The 17,971-nt window shown below is 41.9% G+C and overlaps 1 long non-coding RNA gene across 1 annotated transcript in view; it reads right to left on the bottom strand.

The window, feature by feature from the left end:
* LOC107770630 (uncharacterized) overlaps positions 1-17,558 on the bottom strand; it is a 63,855-nt gene extending 46,297 nt beyond the window's left edge. Inside the window, exon 1 of the long non-coding RNA XR_012703599.1 lies at positions 16,892-17,558. This is a non-coding gene — a long non-coding RNA (uncharacterized LOC107770630). The remainder of the gene's footprint in view (positions 1-16,891) is intronic.
* Positions 17,559-17,971: the final 413 nt, after the last annotated feature.

Genomic DNA, 17,971 nt, shown 5'->3' with positions numbered 1-17,971 from the left:
TTGAGTTTCTCTAAAAATTATTATATCAAATCAGAGAAAGCGGAACCCGCGATAAATTCAAAATCTTTACCTATTTGGGGACTCCTATGAACTTGGACAGATTATTCAATGAAATTCGTACCCAAATCTTCCACCAAAATTTTTTCTTTACAAGAAGAGATATAATTTCTGATTTTGCGTGATTTGTGAAGAAACTATGCTATGATATTTGGTAATAAAGTAGTAAAATAATTAAGGAATAACTAAATAGAAAAAGGAAGGAAAGTAAGAGAATAAATATGATAATGGACTAAAGAAGGGAAAAATGGATGTTTGTTGCTGGCGAGAAAGGTATAAGATCGGAGAATTGGTTTGGGGATAGTCTCGTTGAGATTTGGTTTAAAGTGGTTGAGCTTAGGATATTGCTGGGTGAAGTGGGCTCCATTTGGACAGAGAGCACATGTTGGGCTAGATAAATAGGGGAGTATTTGGGCTACTATTTTAACTAAAAAACATAATAATTATAGTAATCAGTAATAATAAATGATAGCAATATAAACTTTGTATTGTGATAAAATATGTAAAAAAAAAAAATAGAATCAAAGGAATAAATTCAATAGGAGGAGGGACAAAATTGGGTGTCAACAGGCACCGTATCGTATGGCACTGGCGTAGTTAAAGGGATTGAAGGAGAAGCTTCAGGAACTCCTTGATAAGGGGTTCATTGGTAGGCCAATATGGATGTGGTTCTGCATCGAGTCGGCTTGGTTGACTCCGAGTTGTATTGTTGAGGGATCTGTTGATTCAATTGTTATTGAGCTTATTAGTGATCTGGGGAGATCTATGAGTTACCTTTCCATGTTGCGAGGCATTGGGATTTGTTGGTTATAGGCACATGTGGTGCGGTTTTATTGGGGTCTTTCAGTGGAATTCGAGCGTAAGGAGTATTGGGTATTGCTCGGTGGTTGGCGTATCGGTTGTGTCCTTTCAGGTTTGTGTAATCTTATGTCAATTGCTTCAGAATGGTTATGATGATTGCTTTGGTTCTAGACATCTAATTGCACGTGGTTGTCGATTTGAGCATAATGACTTGAGGTGTTTCATGTTGGACCAGTGTTTGGATGAGGTCGCGCGTTGGAGCGAAGCTATGTGGAGGTATGATCCTTCGGGTTAGATTCATGTGTTCTAGTTCCACGATGCGTGACGGGTTCTCATTATTGTGTGTGGAGGTACTGGTGAGCTTGCGGGAAAGATCTTTTATTTGAGTCATTTTCATGATTCAAGTATGTTCGGATTGTTTCTTATTGGTGCGCGGATTGCACGAGTTGTGGATTTAGTTTGTATTGATGTGTCATGTCACCAGAGTAGTTGTGTTGGATTAGATGAGACCGTTGGGATCTATAATGAATACAAATGGATTTGATTTCAGCATGTGGGAAGGATAATATCGAGGTTCGGCTCAGAAATTTGCTATGGTCCTTGCCAGGGGAGAAGTGGCTTCATGAATAGTTGATCTGAGGAATGGTTATGACTTACTACTTGTTTCGTTTATCATTGACAGTATACAGAAGTGTTTAATGAGGCTTTATTTGATAAGAAGTATTATCGGTATTTGGCTATTTTGGGCAACTGCTGTGACTAGAAGCTATCGCTACGAGTGTTGGAGTTATGTGGTATATCATGTAATGGCATTTGAGTCTGCGGGTATGGTTTGTTACAGCTTGTTCAGGCTTATTCAGAGTATAGATGTGAGATTCTGATCTTGTGGATGAATTCAGAAGTGGAACTATGGTTCTAAGGTTTATGAGCTAGGTTGAGTTGTGAAATTTTAGTTGCATTATGTTATCGGACCTATATGAGATAGGGTGATGTGATATCACCCCCAGGTATGAGCATGGTAAGATTACACAGCTATTGATAGTTTTTGGAACAACTCTAGACACGTTCAAGGACGAGCGTATGTTTAAGTAGGGGAGGATGTAACGACCCGACCGATCATTTTGAGCTTTTGCACTTCGCTCGCCAGCTCTCGGTCATGACTAGCCCCGTATGATGTGTTATGACTTATGTATATCACCGGTATTGGTTTTTCGGGTAATCGGAATGAATTTGGAAGAACAGTTCTCAGTTTGAAGCTTAAAATTTGAAAGGGTTGACCAAGTTTTGACTTGTTAGTATATGATCTCGGATTGGAATTGTTTTATTTGGTTAGCTCTGTCAGGTAATTTGGGACTTAGGAGCATAATCGGAATGTATTTTAGAGGTCCGTGGAAGGTTTAGACTTGAATTGGCGAAATTGGAATTTTGGCGTTTTCCGGTTGATAGGTGAGATTTTGATATAGGGGTCAGAATGGAATCCCAGAAGTTGGAGTAGGTCCTTTGTGTTATTTGTGACGTGTGTGCAAAATTTCAGGTCATTCGGATGAGGTTTGATAGACTTTTTGATCGAATTTGGAATTCAGAAGTTTTGGAATTCTTAGGCTTGAATCCAAGGGTGGTTTGATGTTTTGATGTTATTTTGAGCGTTCCGAAGGTTAGAACAAGTTTGAATGATGTCATGGGATGTGTTGACATGTTTGGTTGAGGTTCCGAGGGCCTCGCGTGAGTTTCGGGGTGGTTTCGGGTCATTTCTAGGCCCTTTTTAGTTGCTGGTTTTTGGCTACAAGGGTATACAGTGCGTTAGCATAGATCTGACCACTTTAGCGTAGAGAAAATTTGGAAAAATAGAGTTGTGCTATGCGATCGCGTAAGTCATCCCACGATCGCATAGAGTAAAATCTCTATTGCACTGGCCCGACTTTGGAAGCTTATATCTCACAATCTATAAGGAATTTGAAGATGATTCAAAAAAAAAAGTTGTAGCCCTTAATGTCTAGTTTTCAGAATCAATTGTAATTTGGAGTTTAATAAAAAAAGTTATAACCATTATACTAGAGGCTATCCGAAAGAGTTGGAGAAAGCTGTTGAAAAAAATTGTTCTACGCGATCGCAGAGGAATGGCCGCGATCGCATAGGGTATAATAAGGGCTGGAAAATTTTGTACTTCGCTATCACATTAGTTTGTCCGCAATAGCATAGGGTAAATGCCTGGACAAATTATAAAGTACTCTATTTCGAGGATTTCAGCCATTTTTGCATTTTTGGAGCTATGAAGCTCGAATTTAGGCTATTTTTGAAGGGATGTTTAGAGGATTGATTGGGGTAAGTGTTCTTCAGTAAAATTTGGTTAAATCTCATGATTATGTCTTGATTCTTATCATTTAATTTGGGAATTTAGGGTGAAAATTGGGAAAAATGGAGGAAGGTTTGGAGAGTTAATTTTAGGGATTTGGATGGCCATTCGATGTCGAATTTTGGTGAATTTGATATGGGTAGATTTATGAGCGAATAGGTTTTCCAGTTTTATGATTTTTATCGGATTCCGAGACGTGGGCCCTAGGCCGATTTGAGCCAATTTCGGGATTTTGGAGTTAATTTGATTATTTTCGCTTGGGCTTTGTTCCTTTAGCGTATATTGATGATAATATATTGATTTTGGTTAGATTTGGATCATTTGAAGGCCGATTTGAGAGGCAAAGGCATCGCGGGATAGAGTTTAGACCGATTTGAGGTAAGTAATGATTGTAAATATTTGTCCTTAGTGTATGAAACTTCAGATTTCACATCGTTGTGCTATTTTGAGGTGACGCACACGCTAGATGATGAGCGTGGGGTCATGCACCATTGGGGATTATGACTTAGTCCGTCCCTTATGACTGTTAAACTGCATATTTGATTGAAAATTCTTTGCTATCATTGTGTTTTGGAAAGTGTTATCATGTTTTGGGTTGAATGCCACATTTGGGTCTCATGCCAACTATTTATGACCCTTAGGGGATTTTTACTACTATTCTTCAATGCTTCATATTTGTACTCAGTCATACTGTTTTCTACAATTTTCATAACTCAGTCATATTTATTCCATTTTTGATATTTTAAGCGATATTTTTGGGTTGAGCATCATGTTTTACTGCTGCCCGAGTGGCATGAGAGATTTCTGACTGAGTGAGGTCGAGGGCCTGTGTTATGAGGATAGAATGGGATCGGGCTGCACGCCGCAGTAGTGTGGTACTGATTTATGATTATGAGGCCAAGGGCCTGATTTGCTACGCCATGAGTGGCTAGATATGAGGCTGAGAGCCCATTTGATTATGCCACGAGATGGCTTGTTATTGTGCTTGGGCTGTAAGGGGCCCCTCCCGAAGTATGTACACCCCTATTGAGCCCCGGTACCATGAGTGAGTGATATATTGATTATTCCACACGATGACTTATTATTGCGCTTGGACCGTAAGGGGTGCCTCCCTAAGTCTGCACACCCCCAGTGAGCGCGGGTACCCAGTGTGATTGATATGATGTAGCCCGAGGGGCTGTTGTCATTTTGTATTGTTGCCCAAGGGTCTATTCTTGATTTATATTTTACCTGAGGGGCATTTCTTAATTCATGTTATGCCCGAGGGACTGATTACGAGTGATTGTAAGGTAGCCCGAGGGGCTGGTTCTGCTGAGATTATGCTCGAGGGGCGGTTTATCGTACATGTTTTGCCCGAGGGGCTATTTACATTTCAATCATTGATACTAACTATTTTATCACTCGTTTGAAAACGCTGAAAGTTTTTTTAAACAGATTTTTACTGAAACTTAGTTTGATTTACGAGGTAAATGATTTTATGTACAACTTTGAAAATGATCTACATTTGTTGTAGTGTTATGACGTGGCTTAGGTGTTTTCTTACTACGCAACTTTCATTTACTTTTATTACTTACTGAGTTGGCGTACTCACATTACTCCCTACATCTTGTGTGCAGATTCAGATAGTTCTGAACCTGGTAGCGGGTGTTGATTGCTCAGTGGCAGAGTCATTGGAGTTAGCAAGGTAGCTGCCTGATGTTCGCAACACTACTTTTCTCCCTCTTGTCTTCCTTAGACTATATTTAGTACATTCTTAGACTTTTGTTGATTTTAGACCTTAGTAGATTGTGACAACCTAGCAATCGTCTCATGAGTTACCGCTCTGTTTTCCCCCATTTCTGCTTCTTATTAGTTTGTCTATCGGTTCTATATGTGATCAGGTTGGTTGGCCCGGGTTCGGAGAGGATTATGTAAGGTTTGAGATACTTAGTCTCTTTTGAGGAAGCTTATGTTGGAAAAGTCAACTGGATTTAGGCTTGAATTGGCAAGATTGAACTTTTGTTATTTTCCGGTTGATAGGTGGGATTTTCATATAGGGGTTGGAATGGAATTCTGAGAGTTTCAGTAGTTCCGTTTTGTCATTTGGGATGTGTGTGCAAACTTTTAGGTCATTCGGACGTGGTTTGGTTGGGTTTTTGATCAAAACATAATTTAGAAGATTTTAGAATTCTTAGGCTTGAATCCGATGCAAATTTGGTGTTTTGATGTTGTTTTGAGCGTTCCGAAGGTTGGAACAAGTTTGAATGAGGTTATGGGATATGTTGCCATGTTTAGTTGAGGTCTCGAGGGCCTCGGGTGAGTTTCCCGTGGTCAATCGAACCATTTCATGATGTTTGGAATTGTAGAAATTGCTGATAAGTGTTGCAGAGAAAATGGCCTTCGCATTCGCGAAGGGTCAGTTAGTGAAGGCTAGGATTTAAGCCTTCGCATTCGCGAGGAAAGCTCTGCGTTGGCGAAGGGCTGAGTGGTTGTGCATCGCATTCGCGGGGTGCTGTCACATTCGCATAGAAGAGAACGGGCAGCTGAGCTTCAGGGAATTTTATTCATCGCATTCGCGAGAGAGGCAACGCGATTAGTCTGAGGAAGCATCGCGTTCACGATGAGCAGATCGTGATCGCGAAGAGGAAATTCTGGTCAAAGTTATTTTGTGCTTCGCGAACGCAAGGCTTTGACCGCATTCGCGAATAAGGATTTCAGACCTAGGCAGAATGTTTAAATAGTCATCTTGTCCATGATTTTGGGTTTATTTTCAGCATTGTTGAGCGGTTTTGGAGCTTTTTGAAGAGAATTGATGAGGGATTCTAGGGGAATCACTTGGAGGTAAGATTTATGGACTTAAAACGCGATTCTAATGTGAAATCTACCTAATCAATCAAGGAAATTAAGCCTAAAATGGAAGAACTAGGGCTAGAAATTGCGATTCGAGGGGTCATTTGTGGTTGGATTTTGATGTTTTTGGTACGTATGAATTCAGGGAGTGATCAGGAATCCATTGATGTGATTTTTATCAGAATTCGAGATGTGGGCCCGGGGGTTGAGTTTTGGTATTTTCGAGATTTGTGTTGTAAATTGATTATTTTTGCTTGGGCTTCGTTCCCTTAGCATATTTTGACGTCGTGATTCTGATTTTAGATAGATTCGACGTGAGTGGAGGCTGATTCGAGGGGCAAAGGCATCGCGGGCTAGAGATTTGACCGGATTGAGGTGAGTAATGATCGTAAATGATGTCCTGAGGGTATGAAACCCCGGATTGCATATCGTTGTGCTATATTGAAGTGACACACACACTTGATGACAAGCGTGGGGTCGTGCACTATTGGGATTGTGACCTAGTCCGTCCCGAATGACCATTTTACCGCGTATTTGGCTGAAATCTATTTGTTAACATCATGTTTTGGGTTGAATGCCATATTTGGGCCTCGTGCCAACTATTTGAACCCTTAGGGGATTTTTATTGATATTTTTCTCATTGTTTTGACTTTATACTTGAACTCAGTCATGCTATATTCCACTATTTTCATAACTCATCCATGTTTATTCTATTTTAACACTTAAATGATCTTTTTAATGATATTTTGGGCTGAAAATCATGTTTTACTATTGTCCGAGTGGCTTGTAAGGATTTTGACTGAGTAAGGCCGAGGGCCTATGTTGTGAGGAAACATTGACTATGATTATGAGGCCGAGGGCCTGAGATATATACGCCACGAGGTGGCTTGTTGATATGAGACCGAGAGCCTAGTGATGATGCCACGAGACGGCTTGATATTGCTCTTGGGCCGTAAGGGGACCCTCCAGGAGACTGCAAACCCCTAGTGAGCGCAGGTACCCATTGTGATATGAGATATAGCCCGAGGGGCTGGTATTGTTCTGAGATATTGCCCGAGGGGCGGATTGGTTGAAATTGTGCCCGAGGGGCGAATCTTTTATGTGTTTATCTTTCTTATTATCTGTCATTTACCTGTTTAATTGTTGAAAAGGCATTTCATGAAGTTTAAACTGTGCTTAAATGATTTTTCGTATCTTCACTGATTCACTATTTCTACTGGTTTTACTGCTTCATTTATAGCCTATAATGTGCCTTACATGTTTTCATATCTCTCAGTCGTTTACTTATGATTTTTACTCACTGAGTTAAAGTACTCACTTTACTCCGTACATACCTTGTGCAGATTCAGGCATTGCTGATCCTGCCAGCGCGAGTTGAGAGCTCCCGACAGACTTCGAAGTCCACGAGGTAGCTGCTTGGCGTGCACAATCCCGTGTTTCTCCCCCTTTATCTCATTTCTATCTCTTCATCAGTTACTCTGTAATAGTTTAGTAGGCATTTCAAACTTGTAGTGTATTGATAGATGCTCATGACTAGTGATACCCAGGCATCGGGCTGTGTTGGGTTGTTTTCTGCACATTGTTTTGTATGGTCACTACTTACTTTTGGATTTATATCATGTTTAGGACTAAATGCTTATTGTTTAATTGCTTAAATCTGAATCGGGAATGTGTTGGCTGGCCTTGTTTTTACGAGAGGCGCCATCACGACCGGGTCCGAGTTTGGGGTCATGACAAGTTGGTATCAGAGCCTAGGTAACATAGGTCTCACGAGTCATGAGCAGGTTTAGTAGAGTCTCGCGGATCGGTACAGAGATGTTTGTATTTATCCTCGAGAGGTTGCAGAACCTTTAGGAAAAACCTTATATTCTTGAAGTGCTTGTCGTGCGAATTTGTGGATCCGAGTACTAAACTTCTGTGATTCTATTCTCTCATAGATGGTGAGGACACGCGCTACCGTTCAGGATGGATGACAATCAGTACCACCAGCTATGGCCACTAGAGGCCGAGGACGTAGTCGTGGTTGCAGTAAGGGCAGAGGTGTGGCCTGCCTAGCAGCTAGGGCAGCACTTGAAGATCCACCAACCGCCCTAGTTCAGGATTAGGTCCCAGTTATGGACACTCCAATAGCACCAGCTCAGGCACCAACTATGCCCATTATGATTCTAGGTCTTCAAGAGGCCTTGGCTCAGATTCTATCAGTTTGCACTGGCCTAGCTCACGCGATCTCAGCTACTACAGCCGTAGCTACTTCTCAGGCTGGGGGAGGCAATAAGACTCCCGCCACTTGCACACCTAAGCAGGTCGTGCAGGGACTTCAGACATCGGGGGCACATCCAGCCCACCTGGTTGCAGTTGCTCAGGACTATGTAGTTCCTGCCATGCCAAAGGATGAGCAGCGTAGGTTAGAGAGGTTTGGTAGACTTCAGCCTCCGTCCTTCAGTGGTGCAGAGGGCGAGGATGCCCAGGGTTTCTTGGATAAGTGTCAGAGGATGCTTCGTACAGCGGGTATTCTGGAGACCAGCGGGGTCGCTTTCACTACTTATCAGTTTTCTGGAGCTGCCTTCACTTGGTGGGAGGCTTTTGAGAGGTGTAGACCTGTTGGTGCAGCACCCCTTACCTGGCACCAGTTCTTCGTTCTCTTTCTGGAGAAGTATGTGCTGCAGTCTCGCAGAGAGAAGATGTGCAGGCAGTTTGAGTGGTTTCATCAAGGAGAGATGACTGTGATGTAGTATGAGACGAGGTTCTCTGAGTTAGCTCGTCATGCTATTTGGTTGGATCCGACAAATAGAGAGAGAGAGGATTAGGAGGTTTATTGATGGCCTCATTCAGCTTCGTATTCTTATGACCAGGGAGAGGGTGTTTGGTGCTACTTTCGAGGAGGTTGTGGACATTGCCCGTGAGATTGAGTCTGTTCGTCGCCAGGAGCGAAAGGAGAGGGAGGCCAAAAGGCCTCGAGGATCTGGTAGTTATAGTGGTGCTCCTTCGAGAGGTCAGTTTCAGCATGGCAGAGGCCATCCATTCAGACATGCTCAGCTAGCTCGCCTAGGTTATCGTGGGGCGTCTCCGGGTCATGGTTCTCACAGTTCTCATCAGGGCCAGTCATCACTTAGTGCCCTTCCAGCTCAGAGTTCATCCCGTGCTCCATCAGTTCAGGGCTCTTTTATGCTGAGTGCATTTGCTAGTCATTCCGGTGCTAGGGGTTTGCTTTAGTCCCCTTCTCCAGCACCTGGGAGTTTTTATGAGTGTGGAGATATGGGCCATATATGGAGGCAGTATCCCCGTCGCCTCGCGGGTTAATCTTAGTAGAGGGGTCAGTTATCGGCTTCAATGCTAATTACTTTATCATCACCCACCCAGCCAGCTAGCAGTGGAGGTCAGTCAGCTAGAGGTCGCCCTAGAGGGGGAGGTCGATCAGGTGGTGGTCAGGCCGATTTCTATGCACTTCAGGCAGACCCGATGTTATTGCTTTCAATGCTGTTATTACAGGTATTGTTTTAGTCTGCCACAGAGAATTCTCTGTATTATTTGATCCATGTTCCACCTTTTCTTATGTGTCATTATACTTTGCGCATTATTTGGGTACGCCCCGTGAGTCTCTTGTTTCACCTATTCATGTATCTTCCCCGGTGGGTGATACTATTGTTGTAGACCATTTGTACCGGTCGTATGTGGTGACTATTGGGGGTCTGGATACTCGTGTGGATCTTCTATTATTGTGTTTAGTGGATTTTGATGTCATTTTGGGCATGGATTGGCTATCACCGTGTTGTGCTATTCTGGACTGTCATGCCAAGACATTCACATTGGCTATACCGGGTGTGCCACAAATTGAGTGGCGAGGTGTGACTGATTATGTTCCCAGTAGAGTGATCTCATTCTTGAAGGCCCAGCGTATGGTTGGGAAAGGTTGCCTTTCGTATCTAGCCTTTGTGAGGGATGTCAGTGTAGAGACTCCTAGTATTGATTCTGTTCCAGTTGTAAGGGATTTTTCCAATGTGTTTCCTACAGACCTATCGGGCATGCCACCAGACAGGGATATTGATTTTGGTATTGACCTAGTGTCGGTCACTCAGCCCATTTCCGTTCCACCGTTTCGTATGGCACCAGCGAAGTTGAAGGAGTTAAAGGAGCAGCATCAGGAACTCCTTGATAAGGGATTCACTCGGCCTAGTGTGTCACCTTGGATTCAGCGGTTCTATTTGTAAAGAAGAGGGATGGCACTATGAGGATGTGCTTTGATTATATGCAATTGAACAAAGTAACAGTTAAGAACAAGTATCCCTTGCCTCACATTGATAATTAATTCGACCAGTTTCAGGGAGCGAGAGTGTTCTCCAAGATTGATCTCCGTTCAGGTTATCACTAGTTGAAGATCAGGGACTCAGATATTCTTAAGACGAATGTTAGGACCCGATATGGTCATTATGAGTTCTTGGTGATGTCTTTTGGGGTGACCAATGTCCCAACAACGTTTATGCATTTGATGAACAACGTTTTTCATAGTCTTTATTGATGATATTCTGGTGTATTTGCATAGTTAGGAGGAGCACGTGGAGCATTTGAAAGTTATGTTGCAGAGATTGAGGGAGGAGAAGCTTTATGCAAAATTCTCCAAATGTGAGTTTTGGCTCAATTTAGTGGCTTTCTTGGGGAACGTGGTGTCCAACGAGGGTATTAAGGTTGATCCGAAGAAGATAGAGGCGATTCAGAGTTGGCCCAGACCGTCCTCAGCCATAGAGATTTGCAGCTTTCTTAGTTTGGCAGGCTATTATTGCCGATTTGTTCCGGAGTTCTAATCTATCGCATTGCCCTTGACCAAGTTGACTCAGAAAAGTGCTCCATTTGTGTAGTCGGATGAGTGTGAAGAGAGCTTTCATAAGCTAAAGACAGCCTTGACCACAGCTCCAGTGTTAGTTTTGCCATTAGCTTTGGTTTCATATACCATGTATTGTGATGCTTCGAGAGTTGGTATTGGTTATGTTTTGATGCAGGAGGGTAGAGTTATTGCTTATGTCTCTCGTCAGTTGAACCCCCATGAGAAGAACTACCCCATTCATGATTTGGAGTTAGTTGCCATAGTTCATGCGTTGAAGATTTGGAGGCATTACTTATATGGTGTGTCTTGTGAGGTGTTTACTGATCATTGTAGCCTCCAGTACTTGTTCAAGCAGAAGGATCTTAATTTGAGGCAGCGAAGTTGGTTGGAGTTGCTAAAGAATTACGATATCATTGTATTTTACCATCCGGAAAAGGCCAATGTGGTGGTCGATGCTTTGAGCCGAAGGGTAATGAGTATGGGGAGTTTGGTATATATTCCAGGTTGGGAGAGACCTCTTGCAGTTGATGTTCAGGCCTTGGCCAATTGGTTCATGAGGTTGGATATTTTTGAGCCCAGTCGGGTATTGGCTTGTGTTGTTTCTCGGTCTTCATTATATGATCGAATCAGAGAGCGCTAGGATGATGATCCGCATTTGCTTGTCCTTAAGGATAGAGTTCAGAATGATGATGCTAGAGATGTGACCATTAGTGATGATGGGGTGTTGAGGATGCAGGGCCAGATATATGTGTACCCAATGTGGATGGGCTTCGAGAGTTTATTCTGGAGGAGGCCCATAGCTCACGATATTCCATTCATTCGGGTGCTGCGAAGATGTATCAAGATTTGAGGCAGCACTATTGATAGTGGAGAATGAAGAAATATATTGTGGAATTTGTAGCTGGGTGTATCAATTGTTACCATGTGAAATATGAGCATTAGAGACCGGGTGACTTGCTTTAGCAAATGGATATTTCTAAGTGGAAGTGGGAGCAGATAACTATGGACTTTGTAGTTGGTCTTCCACGGACTTTGAAGAAGTTCGATGTTATTTGGATGATTGTGGATCGGTTGACCAAGTTCCCGCACTTCATTCCTGTGTGTACTATCTATCCTTGAGAGAGGTTGGTAGAGACCTATATCCGGGAGATTGTTCGTTTGCATGGTGTCCCAGTTTCCATCATTTCAGATAGGGGCACTCGGTTTACTTTGCAGTTTTGGAGGTTTGTGCAGCGAGAGTTTGGTACTCAGGTTGAGTTGAGCACATCTTTTCACCCTCAGACGGACGGGCAGTCCGAGCACACTATTTAAATATTGGAAAATATGTTGCGTGCTTGTGTCATTGATTTTGGATGATCATAGGATCAGTTTCTACTGCTTATGGAGTTTTCTTATAACAACAACTACCAGTCGAGTATTCAGATGGCTCATATGAGGCTTTGTATAGGAGGCGGTGTAGGTCTCCAATTGGTTGGTTCGAGCCCGGTGAGGCTAGGCTATTTGTGACAAACTTGGTGCAGGATGCTTTAAAAAAGGTGAAGGTAATTCAGGAGAGGCTTCGTACAGCGCAGTCGAGGAAAAAGAGTTATGCTGACAGGAAGGTTCGGGATGTGTCCTACATGGTTGGCGAGAAGGTTCTATTGAAGGTTTCGCCCATGAAGGGTGTTATGAGATTTGGGAATAAAGGTAAATTGAGTCCTCGATTTATTGGGCCTTTTTGAGGTACTTTGGAGGATTGGGGAGCTGGCTTATGAGCTTGCTTTGCCACCCAGGTTGTCGAGTGTGCATCCGGTATTTCATGTTTCCATGCTCTGTAAGTATATTGCGGATCTGTCTCATGTTTTGGATTTCATCACGGTTCAGTTGGATAGTGATTTGACTTATGATATGGAGCCAGTAGCTATTTTGGAGCATCAGGTTTGCATGTTGAGGCCAAAGGATATAGCTTCAGTGAAAGTGAAGTGGAGAGGTCGGCCCGTAGAGGAAGCTACTTGGGAGACCGAACGAGAGATGCGAAGCAGATATCTTCACCTGTTTGAGGCTTCAGGTATGTTTCTTGACTCGTTCGAGGACGAACATTTGTTTAAGTTGGGGAGGATGTAACGACTCGGCCAGTCGTCTCATGAGTTACCGCTCTATTTTCCCCCATTTATGCTTCTTATTGCTTTGTCTATTGGTTCTACATGTGATCGGGTTGGTTGGCTTGGGTTCGAAGAGGATTTGGTAAAGTTTGATACACTTAGTCTCTTTTGGGGAAGCTTAAGTTGGAAAAGTCAACCAGCTATTGACTTATGTGTTAGAGGGCTCGGATATGAGTTTCAATCGTTCGGATAGCTTCGGGAGGTGATTTGGGACTTAGGAGCGTGATCATAATGTGTTTTGGAGGTCCGGAGTAGATTTAGCCTTGAATTGACGAAATTGGACTTTTGGCGTTTTCTGGTTGATAGATGAGATTTTGATATAGGGGTCGGAATGGAATTCCGAGAGTTGCAGTAGTTCCGTTGTCATTTGAGATGTGCGTGCAATATTTCTGGTCATTCGGACGTGATTTTGTTGGTTTTATTATCAAAAGCGTAATTTAGATGATTTTAGAATTCTTAGGCTTGAATCCGATGCAAATTTGGTATTTTGATGTTGTTTTGAGCATTCCAAAGGTTGGAACAAGTTTGAATGAGGTTATGGGATATGTTGACATGTTTGGTTGAGGTCTCGGGGGACTCGGGTGAGTTTCGGGTGGTCAATCGGACCATTTCATGATGTTTGGAATTGCAGAAATTGCTGATCAGTGTTGCAGAGAAAATGGCCTTCGCGTTCGCGAAGAGTCAGTTGGTGAAGGTTGGGATTAAAGCCTTTGCGTTTGCAAGGAAAGCTCCACATTCGTGAAGGGCTGAGTTGTTGTGCATCACGTTCACAAGGTGTTGTCGCATTCGCATAGAAGAAAAGGGGCAGCTGAGCTTCAGGGGATTTCATTCATCGCGTTCCCGAGAGAGGCAACACTATCGAGAAGGGTTAGTCTGAGGAAGCATCACGTTCGCGATAGGCAGGTCGCGATCGTGAAGAGAAAATTCTGGTCAAAATTATTTTGTGCTTCGCGAACGCGAGGTTTTGACCGTGTTCGTGAAGAAGGATTTCAGACTTGGGCAGAATTTTTAAATAGTCGTCTTGTCCGCGATTTTGGGGTTTATTTTCACCATTATTGAGCGTTTTTTGGAGCTTTTTGAAGAGGATTGAAAAGGGATTTAAGGGAATCACTTCGAGGTAAGATTCATGGACTTAAAACTCGATTCTAATATGAAATCTACCTAATTAATCATGGAAATTAAGCCTTAAATAGAAGAACAACGGCTTGAAATTAGAGACCTGGAAATTGGGATTCGAGGGGTCATTTGTGGTTGAATTTTGATGCTTTTGGTATGTATGAACTCGGGGAGTGATAATGAATCCATTGATGTCCTTTTTACCGAAATTTGAGACATGGGATCAGGGGTCGGGTTTTGGTAATTTGGGATTTGTGTTGTAAATTGATTATTTTCCCTTGGGCTTCGTTCCTTTAGAATATTTTGATGCCGTGATTCTAATTTTGGATAGATTCGACGCGAGTGGAGGCCGATTTGAGGGGAAAAGGCGTCACAGACTAGAGATTTGACCGGATTGAGGTGTGTAATGATTGTAAATGATGTCCTGAGGGTATGAAACCCCGGATTTCACATCGTTGTGCTATATTAAAGTGACACACACGCTTGATGACGAGCGTGAGGTCGTGCATTGTTGGGGATTGTGACCTAGTCAATCCCAAATGACTATTTTACCACGTATTTGACTGAAATCTATTTGTTAACATCATGTTTTGGTATGAACGCCATATTTGGGCCTCGTGTCAACTATTTTAACCCTTAGGGGATTTTTATTGATATTTCCTCACTGTTTTGAATTTATACTTGAACTCAGTCATGTTATATTCCACTGTTTTCATAACTCAACCATGTTTACTCTGTTTTAATACGTAAATGATATTTTGGGCTGAGAATCATATTTTACTATTGCCCGAATGGCTTGTGTGGATTTTGACTGAGTAAGGCCGAGGGACTATATTGTGAGGAAACATTGACTATGATTATGAGGCCGAGGGCCTGAGATATGTACGCTATGAGGTGGCTTGTTGATATGAGGCTGAGAGCCTAGTGATGATGCCACAAGATCGCTTGATATTACTCTTGGGACGTAAGGGGCCCTTTCAGGAGTCTGCACAGCCCTAGTGACTGCGGGTACCCATTGTGATGTGAGATAGAGCCCGAGGGGCTGGTATTGTTCTAAGATATTGCCCGAGGGGCGGATTGGTTGACATTATGCCCGAGGGGCAAACCTTTATGTGTTTATCTTTCTTATTGTCTGTCATTTACCTGTTTAATTGTTGAAAAGGTATTTCATGAAGTTTTACCTGAACTTAAGTGATTTTTCATATCTTCACTATTTCTACTGGCTTTACTGCTTCATTATAGCCTATAATGTGCCTTACGTGTTTTCATATCTCTCAGTCGTTTATTTATGATTATTACTCACTGAGTTGGAGAACTCACTTTACTCTCTGCACCTCGTGGGCAGATTCAGGCATTGCTTATCCTGCTAGCGCGAGTTGAGAGCTTCCGGCAGACTTTGGAGTCCGCGAGGTAGCTTCTTGGCATCTGCAGTCCCGTGTTTCTCCCCCTTTATCTCATTTCTATCTCTTTATCAGTTACTCTGTAATAGTTTAGTAGGAATTTCAGACTTGTAGTGTATTGATAGATGCTCATGACTAGTGACACCCCGACATCGGGCTGTGTTGGGTTGTATTCCGCATATTGTTTTGTATGGTCACTGCTTACTTTTGGATTTATATCATGTTTAAGACTAAATTCTTACTGGTTAATTGCTTAAAACTGAATCAGGAATGTGTCGGCTGGACTTGTCTTCTCGAGAGGCGCCATCATGACCTGGTCCGGGTTTGGGGTCGTGACATAGATTCTTGTGACTTGTGACACCCCGATGTCGGGCTTGTGTATTTATTCCGCACTATTCATTTAGACTTACATTATGCGATATTGATTAATTAAAGGCTTACAAATGACTTTTATTGAAAAATGGTTAATTCAGGAATTGTGTCAGCTGGCCTAGTTTCATGATTGGTGCCATCACGACCGGGTCGATTTTAGGACCGTGACAAAAATTTTGAGTCGAGGAAGTTTGACTCTATTTGTAGTCTGCGAAACATAGAAATCCGGGTAAGAAATTTTGTTAACCCGGGAGAAGTTATTAGGCATTCCGAGTTCTGTGGTTTTAGCACGGTCGCTCAACTATTACTATTGGCCTAATTATCTAATTTAAAAAACATTTTTTTGAAACCTATTTGGATTTTATTCCTTTTAACTGCTTTTAACAAATCACGAATTGTCATACACCTATTTGTTTGGTACACGTTGCGAATCGTGTCACGGAAACCGTACCCATGATCTACAACATGTTTAATTTATTAAAAAATTAGAAGTTGTAGCCGGGTCACATAAATATATCCCCGAATTTGAAATTTATGCATCACAACTACGTCACGGGAACCGTACCCATAGCTATGATTATTTTATTATAGCGCGCCTAAAGCAAACTACGAGGGTTCATGTGTTATACAAACAAAATGAGAGCATGAAGTGTTTTCTAAGATACAGTATCATAAAAATATGTTAAACACTCCAAGTATGCTTTTAAAGCCAAATATCATAACCCATCAGGACCCAAACCTCAATTAACCTCGATTAACCTCCCCACGACTCAATTACTGCTTTTAACTACACCAATAGATCACAACAACTTGGTATTTTAGGATAATTAATTTTTAATAAGAAGAGTAATTAAATAATATGGTCAGCTGACTTCCTTAATCTAAGCAACATCAAATTCTTAAGAAGACAAGAGAAAACACAAAGTGCAAACAAATATTTCGGTTAAACATGGACGACAATATAAGTTGAAAATTAAAGAATGAACAAGAGTTAGAATTGGACCTTGATAAGCTTTCAATATTATGTCTCTGTTTAGAATGTGTATACAAGAAAATGAATGCTTGGATTCAAACAACCACAGAGATTTGGCAACTCGAACTTGACCGGAAACTATGGACGACACTTCGATCGGGATCAACGAACGACAACCTCGGATTTCATAGAAAAAAATTGAACTTCAAATGGGTTTAACAAAGGCAGGAACGGACTATTTTTAGGAAATAATGAAGGCTCTCCGGTGACGAAATCCGGTTGACCCAACCAAATGAACACACAAATAGAAAATTTGTAGAGACAATCGAGGTTGCCAGATCTCGCCACTTCCGGCAACATAGCAATGAAAAATGAGAGAGAAAGGGCGAGAGATGAGAGCGACATGATTGCAGTAGCATTCGCCAGATCTAATGGAGAGTCGCCGGATTCAATGGAAGTCAGTCACCTCTAGAGACTTCATCATATAGCAACGATGGCGAGGAAAAGGGATGAGGGAGATGAGGTGAATGCCAGAATTCTGGAATATCGGCGAGGGGGGTGGTGCCTACTGCGGTTGCCGATTTTGAAGAAGGGGTGGTTGCCGTGAAGGTGTGGAAGATCGTTCTTCAGTCTCTTTTTTGGAGTTTTGGTTCGCTGTTTTCCTTTTGTGTTGTGTGTTTTATCAAAAATGGTTGAAGCCTCTTTTTTAGGTCTTTTGGGGTTTTTTTTGTTTTGGTTTTTAAGAAGAAGAGTCTAGAAGGGTCCCTAGAGCTAGCTTGATAGGTATTGGGTATTGGGCTTGAATTTATGGGCTAAGTCTGAATTGGGTGCTAAATTTGGGCTCTAAGGGTCTTGAAATTGTGGTCCAACACCTTAGTTAACTCCCTTTAATCTAAGATAAAAATACTACACAATGTAAAAATTAATTCTAATTAATTAAACTAAACTATATTAAATCATGAAACTATTTTTTTTATATTTTCAAGATTATATAAAGATAAAAATAAGGTACTATTTTTGTATTTTTTTTTAATTTTATGAAAGGTACATAAACTAAAAGTAACTAGATAAAATATTTTTGTAATTTTTGTTTTTGTTATAAAATAAAAT

The sequence above is a fragment of the Nicotiana tabacum genome, chromosome 20 (assembly GCF_000715075.1).
Source record: "Nicotiana tabacum cultivar K326 chromosome 20, ASM71507v2, whole genome shotgun sequence".
In the NCBI taxonomy this organism is placed as follows: Eukaryota; Viridiplantae; Streptophyta; class Magnoliopsida; order Solanales; family Solanaceae; genus Nicotiana; species Nicotiana tabacum.
This window is presented reverse-complemented; position numbering and strand designations above follow the sequence as displayed.